We start from the raw sequence: 10,109 nt of genomic DNA, 5'->3' as shown, positions 1-10,109 counted from the left end.
TCAATATGACCCTGTCCTTCACAGGATAAGTAAAATGGATCAATGCAAAAACTCAAAATCTTAACAAGAATATTTGTCTTATTTCTAGTTAAAATGTCTCATTTTAGTAAAATAAATCTCATTACACTTAAAACAAGACTCATCAATGGAAAAAACAACAATTTTCACCTGTTTCAAGTAGATTTTCACTTGAAATAAGTAGAAAAATCTCAGATTTTCCTACTTATTTCAAGTGAAAATTTACTTGAAAGAGGTGAAAATTGTCAAATAAGTTATTTTTCTGTTGTTATTTTTCTGGTGATGACTCTAAATGTTGAAATAGGCTGCAGCTGATCCAGAATGCAGCAGCACGAGTGCTGACAGGAATCAGCAGGAGAGACCACGTCTCTCCAGTGTTAGCGTCGCTCCATTGGTTACCCGTAAAATTCAGAATCCAATTTAAAATTTTATTACTTGCATATAAAGCCCAAAACGGCTTAGCTCCGCATTATTTGCAAGACCTGATAGTGCCTTATGTTCCTGGCAGAGCTCTCCGTTCTCAGAGTGCAGGTTTACTCGTAGTTCCTAGAGTATCTAAATGTAGATTTGGAGGGCGGGCGTTCTACTATCAGGCACCATTACTATGGAACCAACTTCCAATCTGGGTTAAGGAGGCTGACACCACCTCCACCTTTAAAACTAAACTTAAAACATTTCTGTTTAGTAAAGCCCATAGTTAGTGTTTAGTAAACCTCTAGCTGGTGTTGGTAAATCTCTAGGTAGTGTAAACTCTAGTGTGTTAGAGTTGCTCCTGTGGTTTCTTGTGCTGGTTCCCCCTTCTCTTCTCTTTTTTCTCTTTTGTACATGGTGCAGCATCCTCTGCCGGTGGCGAAGAGCATCTCTGAATGCACAACACCGGAACCTGCAGCGTGGGAGTGAGGGGGGCAGGGTAACGGCCCGGTCAGGCGGGGGAGAGATTTGTCCGTCTCTTCTCCCTCTCCCTGGCCCTGCCCCTTCTCAACCTTTCCCCGACCCTGAACCTAACCTGGGACTTGCTGATTGGGCCGGAGCTTCGGGAGCTGCGTGCTGGCCTGCGGTCCCCACCCCTGGTCATCCCGTTGCTGCTTCCACCTGCCTGCTGTGCTGTTGCCGTCCCTGACCCACCAGTCTGGCCCTCGGCAGGAGGGTCCCCCCTTATGATCCAGGTCCTGCTCAAGGTTTCTTCCTCCTAAAGGGGAGTTTTTCTTGCCACTGTTTGGCTTAAGGTTTTTCTCCCACTAGGGGAGTTTTTACCTGCCATTGTTTATGTAATAACTGCTCGGGGGTTTATGTTTATGTTCATGTTCTGGGTCTCTGGAAAGCGTCTAGAGACAACTTTGTTGTATTAGACGCTATATAAATAAAATTGAATTGAATTGAATTGAATTGAATTGAATTGAATTGAAATAACAGTAAAACCACATTCATTGATGAAATGACATAAGGGATGGAAAGGGGGGATGGTAGTTTTACAGGGGGGGAATGATTTTGACAGTTTTTATTTCAGGGGGGGATGCCATCTCCCCTCATCCCCCCTCAACTCCAGTACTGGGTATCACAATAAAACAAAACAGAGTACCACTGACATGACGTAGCTAGTCATTTAAAAACGACTTAAAGGGGACCTATTATGAAAAACAGGTTTTTTCTTGTTTTAACATATATAAAGTGGTCTCCCCTCAGCCTGCCAGCAGAGGGGAGATGAAATCCCATGAATTTCTGCAAGGTCTGTGACCCCCGCCCGGCAGAATCCCCCAGTGTCATGTGATTTTTTTGAGCCGTTCAGATTCTGCTCCTGTCGTGACGTCAGCACGAGTCAGCGGTAAGTGACGTTAATTTTTTTATGTCATATAAATTTTTTATGTCATTTATATTTGTATGATCTTTGCATGGGCTAAGTATTTAGCTTAGCTCCGGACCACCGGGGCTGCATACGGAGCTGCCGGAGCTGCTCACGGACCGGCCCGTCGAGGAGCCCCGGGCCCGGAGCTCCGAACCCGGGGCTCCGGGCTCGGGGCTCTATTAGTACCGTAATACATTTTTCTTCTGTGGTTTCAGATCTTCCAAGCACCTGGAGCTGTTCAACGACACCTTCAGAAGACGCGCGGTCCTTCCTTGAGCCAGCAATAGTGCATACATTTTATTTATATATTTTAACAATAAAGTTGCCATTTGTGAAAATTCAGTGTTGTGATTTCTTTACAGTTAACATGATTCATTTGTCTTGTAACATAAGAAGTGAAATGATGAGGAATTGGAGTAAATAACCGTGGTGTACCTGTTTAGAATTAAATTCAATCTTCCTGTGTGAAGACGAGGTGACTAAAGGCTGATTTATGGTTCCGCGTTACACCAACGCAGAGCCTACGGCGTAGGGTACGTGTGGATTTAACGCAGAACCGTGGACACGCTTTGCTACGCAGCCGCTGCTCTTCTCCCCGGAGCAACGCTTTGTCTCCTCCCCTGCTACACGTCATTCAAGCAGCCAATCAGCGCAGAGCCTCATTATCATACCCCCCCCTTCCTTCAGAATGAAGCACAGAAAAAGGCTTTAGAAGAGGTAAAACTAAAGACATGGCCCACAGGCTGAATTTCTGATTTATGTAGAAAAAACAAGCTTTAGATTGTTTTTAAGACATTCAAGGCCTGTTTAAAATATACATTAAATGCCATAATATGTCCCCTTTAAATGCCACCAAATTGATTTCCTAATGTGCTGCTGATATTACAAATCTGCAAATTAATTTGGATTTAATCCAAAAATACTTCCCCATAGCCTGTGAGTCATAGGGGAATTACTTGTTGCAGTAGTTTTATGATTTAAGACTTAATGTGGAGGGTTATTGTAGTAGCAAGAAGGCTCCTGTAATAACTTGCATTGCAGTGGATCTGAAGAACTAAAGACACTGTTGGTGAAACACTGTGATGTGAAGAGGATGCTCAGGCTCAGAAGCTTCTTCTTTTTATGAAATATCCTCTCTTGCACAATCTGCTCCAGAGGCCCCAGAGCAGAGCCAGCTGCAAACATCTTGCTGCAAACACTGTAGGACCTAAACATCCTCAAGACGTAAACCAAACGCTCTCCTTCTTATAAATTGCTGTCTTTCTCTTATTTTCTTTTATTTGTTAAGAATAAGTCTGGGGGCCCAACTATAGCAAAGACTGTGTATGTCACTTAATGGTCTCACAAACTCCACACACATATGGTGAGAACTCTGCCTTACCTGTCAGTCACTGATGCCGATGACGTTGATGTTTACTGGGATCCTGTCTCCTCTCAAACTGACAGAAAGATGGATCGATGCCTGTGTTACTCCAAAATTGGACCATTGTAATTCTTTGGAATTGTGTTGTCCCACAAATCCTCTGAAAAAACTCCTCTTTCCTGTCCTCTCAGCCCCTAACAGGTCCACTCCGGAGTCTGCTTCTGCCAGAGGTTTCTTCCTGTTAAAAGGAGAGTTTCTGCTTTCCCCAGTCACCCAGTGCTTGCTCAGGACCAATGATTGTACATCCTATAATTTATCCTATAATAAAATATAATAAAAACTATCATAAAAACCCTGTAACGTGTAATGCATCATCTTTTGTCTGATCCTTAACCTCTGCTTCATTGGGGTGGTTTTAAATGGATAATCAGTTTAATTGTCACTGTCCCCTTCCTTCTATTGTGTAGCCTACGTCTTCACCACAGGCTCCAACCGCAGAACAAGATTGTTCCACCAGTTTGACGTTAACTTGTGTCCTTTTCAGTCCGTCACCCGAGCAAAGGTCTGCGGTATTTCAGTAACCGTGAAGAGAAGATCATTACACACTTATCAGTTGTCTTCAGCGGCATTTAATAATCCATTTGTGAGGTATGTATCCCAATATTCCAAGTAAATCTCATCAATACTAAAGGGAATGTTACAAACCAGAACAAAATCCAATTTTAAAGTTTCATTGCTGTTTTAGTTTTATTTTTTTTAAATTGATGATGAACTTAAGGGGTGTGTCCTATCCAGACCTAAAATGTGTACGTACACACACACACACACACACACACACACACACACACACACACACACACACACACACACACACACACACACACACACACACACACACACACACACACACACACACACACACGGTAGTTGAATTAAACACTGCACTCCTAATGTATAAGGCACAAGCATCTCCTTCCATCCTGTACCAGAGTCTGTTCCAGCTAGAGAGACTGCTATATATACAGTTTTTCTCTATTGCCAAAACACAAAACCCAGTACTCTAAACCAAATGACCAGTTGCCTAAACACATTTAGTAAAACTACCCCCCTTTTGCCACAACCACAAACACAATTCACCTGTAGACACTTTTCACAAAACCCATCCCCTTTTTCTCAAAACTCTAAACACATTTTACCGTGCTAAAACACATTTTGCATATAACTCTGCTCCAATATCCATTGTGAAGCTCATGTGATGCAAAATGCTACCCACAATCAGCAAAACTTGAACACAATGAACATACCTGGTGTCAATCAGTAAACACAACTACTCATAATTGAAAACACCTATTGCAAATGATGTGACCACACCTATATAAGTCAGTGCAGTTTGCTGAAGCCTCAAAAACAAAAATAGATGATCAAGACAGGAGAAGAGGAGTTCGTGTCAGATGTGTTTGGCATTTGAGAAGGAAATACCATTTAGTGAAGAGCTAACACTGTTTTGAGGGTAGAGTGTGCTTTTGCAAGAGAAGTGTAGGATTTTGCATTTTGTGTGTGAGTTTTGTAATTTGTGTTTAGAGTTTTGAGAAAGTGAGGTAGTCTATCAGGAAATGTGTTTAAACAATTGTGAAAAACCGTAACATCAATCAGCAATTCATTAGTGTATGTCTGCCACCCTACTCTCCGTTCCTAAACCCAATAGAGGAGTTCTTCTCATCATGGCGGTGGAAGGTCTATGACCGCCAACCTTACACCAGAGAGAACCTTCTCAGGGCTATGGACCTGGCCTGTGATGATGTGGCTGTGCAGGCGTTCCAAGGCTGGGTGCGGCATGCCAGGGCATTCTTCCCACGTTGTTTGGCTATGGACAATATTGCCTGTGACGTTGATGAGGTCCTGTGGCCCGACCCAGCCCGACGTGATGCCGCCCCATGATTTCGGTGTCAACATACAACATACTGTGTCAATTTTCAAACGTACTGTAATACAAAGAAATCGCACCCTGAACATTGTGTTCTCAATTGTTACTTTACTGTATCTATTGTGTGTAATGGATCCTCTATGGAGTTTACAGTACTCATTTTTGCATTGAGTTGTGATATTACTGCATTTTCTGCATTATGTAACTATTCCCATGAAATGCACAAATCTATAGAAAATGCCCAAAACATATTTGAGAATAAATAAGGGTTGCTCAAATGCATCCTGGCAGTTGTGAAACTGTAAAAAGAACAGTCTCACACTGTGAACATTGTGTTTTCAATTTTTTTGGTAATGTGGTTAATGATGCTCAGTAGTGTTTACATTTCTGCAAGCCTTGAGTGGTATTTTGGTGTCAGAGTTTGCTTTTGAGCATATGAGCAACTGTTTTGGTGTGATGGGTTGGTTTTTGTGCATATGAGCAACTGTTTTGGTGTGATGGGTTGGTTTTTGAGCATGTGAGCAACTGTTTTGGTGTGATGGGTTGGTTTTTGAGCATATGAGCAACTGTTTTGGTGTGATGGGTTGGTTTTGAAAAGAAACTGTGAGGTTTAGTGTACGTAGCTTTAGAAAAGTGTTTTGTGTTTAGAGTTTTGTGAAAAGTGAGGGCAGTATCGTGAAATGTGTTTAAGCAATAGTGAAAAACTGTAATAGAACCAAAACTAGGATCAATACTAAAGAAAGATGCATATAATAGAACCAAAACTAGGATCAATACTAAAGAAAGATGCATATAATAGAACCAAAACTAGGATCAATACTAAAGAAAGATGTATATCGGTTACAGGAGTTTAAATATGGAACAGCCTAAATAATGAATTAAAAAACTGTAGTTCAATAAATACATTTAAAACGATGTATTAATCCAATATAATTGAAAGATACAGAACATTAGTGTGATACAAAACTATATATATACATACATTGTTGTTGTAATAATAATATCTATATACCAAAAAATGTAAAGATTGGTCTTTGGTTTCCTTTTGTTTTCACTCTTCTACAGATTGTTTCTGTTTCCTCTAATCATTGATTATTTACTTTCTCTGTTAGTTGTTTTTCTGAGATCCGTCTTCTGTTTGTTTTTTACTTGATTTTTCTGTCACATTTACGTTTGTCTTCCTTCTTGTTTTGCATGTGTGTTTACTTTGCTGTTTTTGTTGTTGTTGTAGATTGTTTGTCCTTGTTGTATTAGTACAGTAGTAGTACTTGTTGTATTAGTACAGTAGTAGTACTATGAAGTAAACTAAGTTAAAAAGGGAAGGCACAATAAGCTTAGGCTTCAGCTACACCTTTTGGTCGGTTTATTCCTTACTTCTTTTTTTATTATTTCTTTCCTACAAAAAGAAAATGAAATGCAATGTATTTATCAATGGAAACTGATGGACCAAATAAACTACTTCATCAGGCCATATTGACACCTTGGAGCAGCTGAACACGGAGGCCGCCCTGAAAAAGAGTGAAGTGTCTTCCAAAGGCCTCACAGAGAAACTGTAGAAGAAGCAGCAGAGACGTTGGGCTGCTGTCAAAAAGAGCTCCAGATGAGAGAGCAGACGTCCCACATGGAGCTCTCGGCTGCAGCAACAATACTGAGAGAGCTTTCCATGGACGCACACAGAGACACAGCACGGCAGCTGGAAGAAATAGAAATAAAAGAGATGCCACAGGCTAAAGAGAAGCAATAGAAATAAAAGAGATGCCACTGGCTAAAGAGAAGAAATAAAATAAAAGAGATGCCCCTGGCTAAAGAGAAGAAATAGAAATAAAAGAGATGCCACTGGCTAAAGAGAAGAAATAGAAATAAAAGAGATGCCACAGGCTAAAGAGAAGCAATAGAAATAAAAGAGATGCCACTGGCTAAAGAGAAGAAATAGAAATAAAAGAGATGCCACTGGCTAAAGAGAAGAAATAGAAATAAAAGAGATGCCACAGGCTAAAGAGAAGCAATAGAAATAAAAGAGATGCCACTGGCTAAAGAGAAGAAATAGAAATAAAAGAGATGCCACTGGCTAAAGAGAAGCAATAGAAATAAAAGAGATGCCACTGGCTAAAGAGAAGAAATAGAAATAAAAGAGATGCCACTGGCTAAAGAGAAGAAATAAAATAAAAGAGATGCCCCTGGCTAAAGAGAAGAAATAGAAATAAAAGAGATGCCCCTGGCTAAAGAGAAGCAATAGAAATAAAAGAGATGCCACTGGCTAAAGAGAAGAAATAGAAATAAAAGAGATGCCCCTGGCTAAAGAGAAGAAATAGAAATAAAAGAGATGCCACTGGCTAAAGAGAAGAAATAGAAATAAAAGAGATGCCACTGGCTAAAGAGAAGAAATAAAATAAAAGAGATGCCCCTGGCTAAAGAGAAGAAATAGAAATAAAAGAGATGCCACTGGCTAAAGAGAAGAAATAGAAATAAAAGAGATGCCCCTGGCTAAAGAGAAGAAATAGAAATAAAAGAGATGCCCCTGGCTAAACAGAAGTGCTGCCTCCGAGGGGAAGGTGAGCCCATCAACGGCATCAAGATGCAAAAGCTCCTGCTTCAGGTATTCTGACACTGCTTTGCTGATTCACATTTTAATTTGACTTTAAACCTCAAGATGTGTTTGAAACCCTTCAAAAGGATCACGGTGTGGGAAGAGAGGATTTCTTTAGATACCTACAAGTGAGACACTATTTTGACAAGAACATTAAAGAGGGGTTAGGAATCGATGAGTTAGGGTTCATGGGGGTCTTTTTATCATTAACTAAGTCTGAGTAATAAAATTATCTCCAAACTGTATAAGATCATACAACTTTCCAAACAAGATAATACAGAATATATAAAAAGGAAATGGGAAAAGGAAATGAGGGTAATAATCACACAGGAAAGCTGGGAAAGAATATGCCAACTACAATGGATCTCAACTGGGTCAAATACTTGGAGGGAGTTCTGCTGGAAAAGTATTACAAGATTTTTTATCACACCGATTCAAAAACGATATCGGGGCAGCGGGGATGCCTGTTGGAGACTATGTGGGTCTCAAGGAGCTAAATATAAACCACTTCCATATTTTTTGGGACTGCTAAGCGATAAGACCTTTTTGGAAGGAGATACAGATGCATGTGGAAAATATATTTCATGTGAACATGCCATTGAATTGTGAAACGTTATTTTTGGGAGACATAATGTTGGAAACATGGAATGTAAAAGACAAAAAACTGCTGACTATACTGTTGGCAGCCAGTAAGAAATGTGTTACAAGGAAATGGTTAAAAGTGGAACCCCCACTATCGACGAGTGGATTGGGATCATCTACCAGATCTATGTTATGGAGAAGATCTTCCTCCCTCAAGGTGGAGAAAGAAAACTTTTATAAGATCTGGTCCAAATGGACTGAGTATGTGAAACCAATCACATCTGATTTCATGTCAACTATTTTTTTATGTGATGTAATGATTGTAAACATGGGTGCGCTCCCTGGTTTTTTTTTTTTTTCTGTTATTGTTTCTGATTACTGTTCATAAAAAAATGCCTGGAGGACAGTAGGGACAAAATCATTTAAGTTAAAGATTGAATGTAAAAACGTGTAAGATGGAACACTGCTGTTCTAAATAAAAAGAGAATAAAATAAAAAAAAAAAAAACCTCAAGATGTGAAAAACATGTCTCTTTTTTTTTTTACCTTTCAGAATCTACAAACGGGGAAGTTCGTCTACAGGAACCGTGGTAGCTCGTCTGCTGTTCATCCAGATTAGGGCGGGAAACATTCACTCATCACTCATTTTACCTGATATGGCCATTCCTCCATCTCCTCCAAACCTCCATCCCCCCATCCCGCCACCGCTCCATCCCTCCATCCCTCCCACCTACAAGTTGTTTTATTGTGTAATAGTTCCTTCAATAAATTTCATTTTCTTTCATTGATTCTGCATCTTGGCTCTTTGTTTTTGTTTGTTTGGGCTTTTAGTTTTTTTTAATGAATATCAACAGATGTGTTGTTTTCCATCCAAGGCTCTATTCACCCTATATGCCTAATTTTGAAGACATTTCAAAAGTCCAAACATTTTCTGAGGTATTTAAAAAAGATCTTAGACATAGTTTTGGTAAAGGTGTGCAGTTTCCACATAATCCAGTACAACAGCTCCGTATACAACCATATGTTCACAGCTCTCCTGGAAGGAGCTGGTTTTGGCCGGTGCGGTCGACAACTCAACTCCAAGCCAGGCCCTAAATCCAATTTGCTTGTCTGACTCAAATCTGGAAGTGGAAAAACAGCAGTTCTCCCACTGATCACTGGAGTCCATTTCATTTCACCCCCACGGTAAAATATTTACCTTTACAGCAGAAATAAACCTATAAATGATTTGGGTCTCCATGGCCAGATTGTTGGCCAGTGCCAGACAGCTGTCATAAACGTATTAAAACAATGTGCCCAATAAAACCCTCAGTTCAGAAAAACAAGGAAAGAAAAGTGGACCAACGTGCAGTTCCAGGGTTCCATCAGGACGTTCTTGGGAAGCAACTCAGCATTCTTCTTCCTCCAAAAACGAGTTGACTTTTTACCAACTTGGTTTCATCTGACTATATAACATTCCTCCAATCCTCTTCTGCATCATCCAAATGTTCTCTAGCAAACTTCAGACCTGGACATGTCCTGTCTTCAGCAGGAACATCTGGCTCTGCAGGATCTGAGTCCCTGATCGTAGTGAGTTACTGATGGTTCCTTTGTTACTCTGGTCCAGATCTCTGCAGGATCTGAGTTCCTGATCGTAGTGAGTTACTGATGGTTCCTTTGTTACTCTGGTCCCAGCTCTCTGCAGGATCTGAGTCCCTGATCGTAGTGAGTTACTGATGGTTCCTTTGTTACTCTGGTCCCAGCTCTCTGCAGGATCTGAGTCCCTGATCGTAGTGTGTTACTGATGGTTCCTT

The 10,109-nt window shown here is 40.4% G+C and overlaps 1 long non-coding RNA gene across 1 annotated transcript; it reads left to right on the top strand.

Moving 5' to 3' along the window:
• The first annotated feature begins 224 nt into the window (after positions 1-224).
• LOC133450792 (uncharacterized) lies at positions 225-2,156 on the top strand. The gene is made up of 3 exons (XR_009783123.1): positions 225-1,184; positions 1,702-1,840; positions 2,077-2,156. It is a non-coding gene; the product is annotated as an uncharacterized LOC133450792 (long non-coding RNA).
• The last annotated feature ends 7,953 nt before the right edge of the window (positions 2,157-10,109 follow it).

The sequence above is a fragment of the Cololabis saira genome, chromosome 9, assembly GCF_033807715.1.
Source record: "Cololabis saira isolate AMF1-May2022 chromosome 9, fColSai1.1, whole genome shotgun sequence".
Classification (NCBI taxonomy): Eukaryota; Metazoa; Chordata; class Actinopteri; order Beloniformes; family Belonidae; genus Cololabis; species Cololabis saira.
The sequence above is the reverse complement of the archived record's forward strand: the minus strand, read 5'-3'. Positions and strand labels throughout refer to the sequence as shown.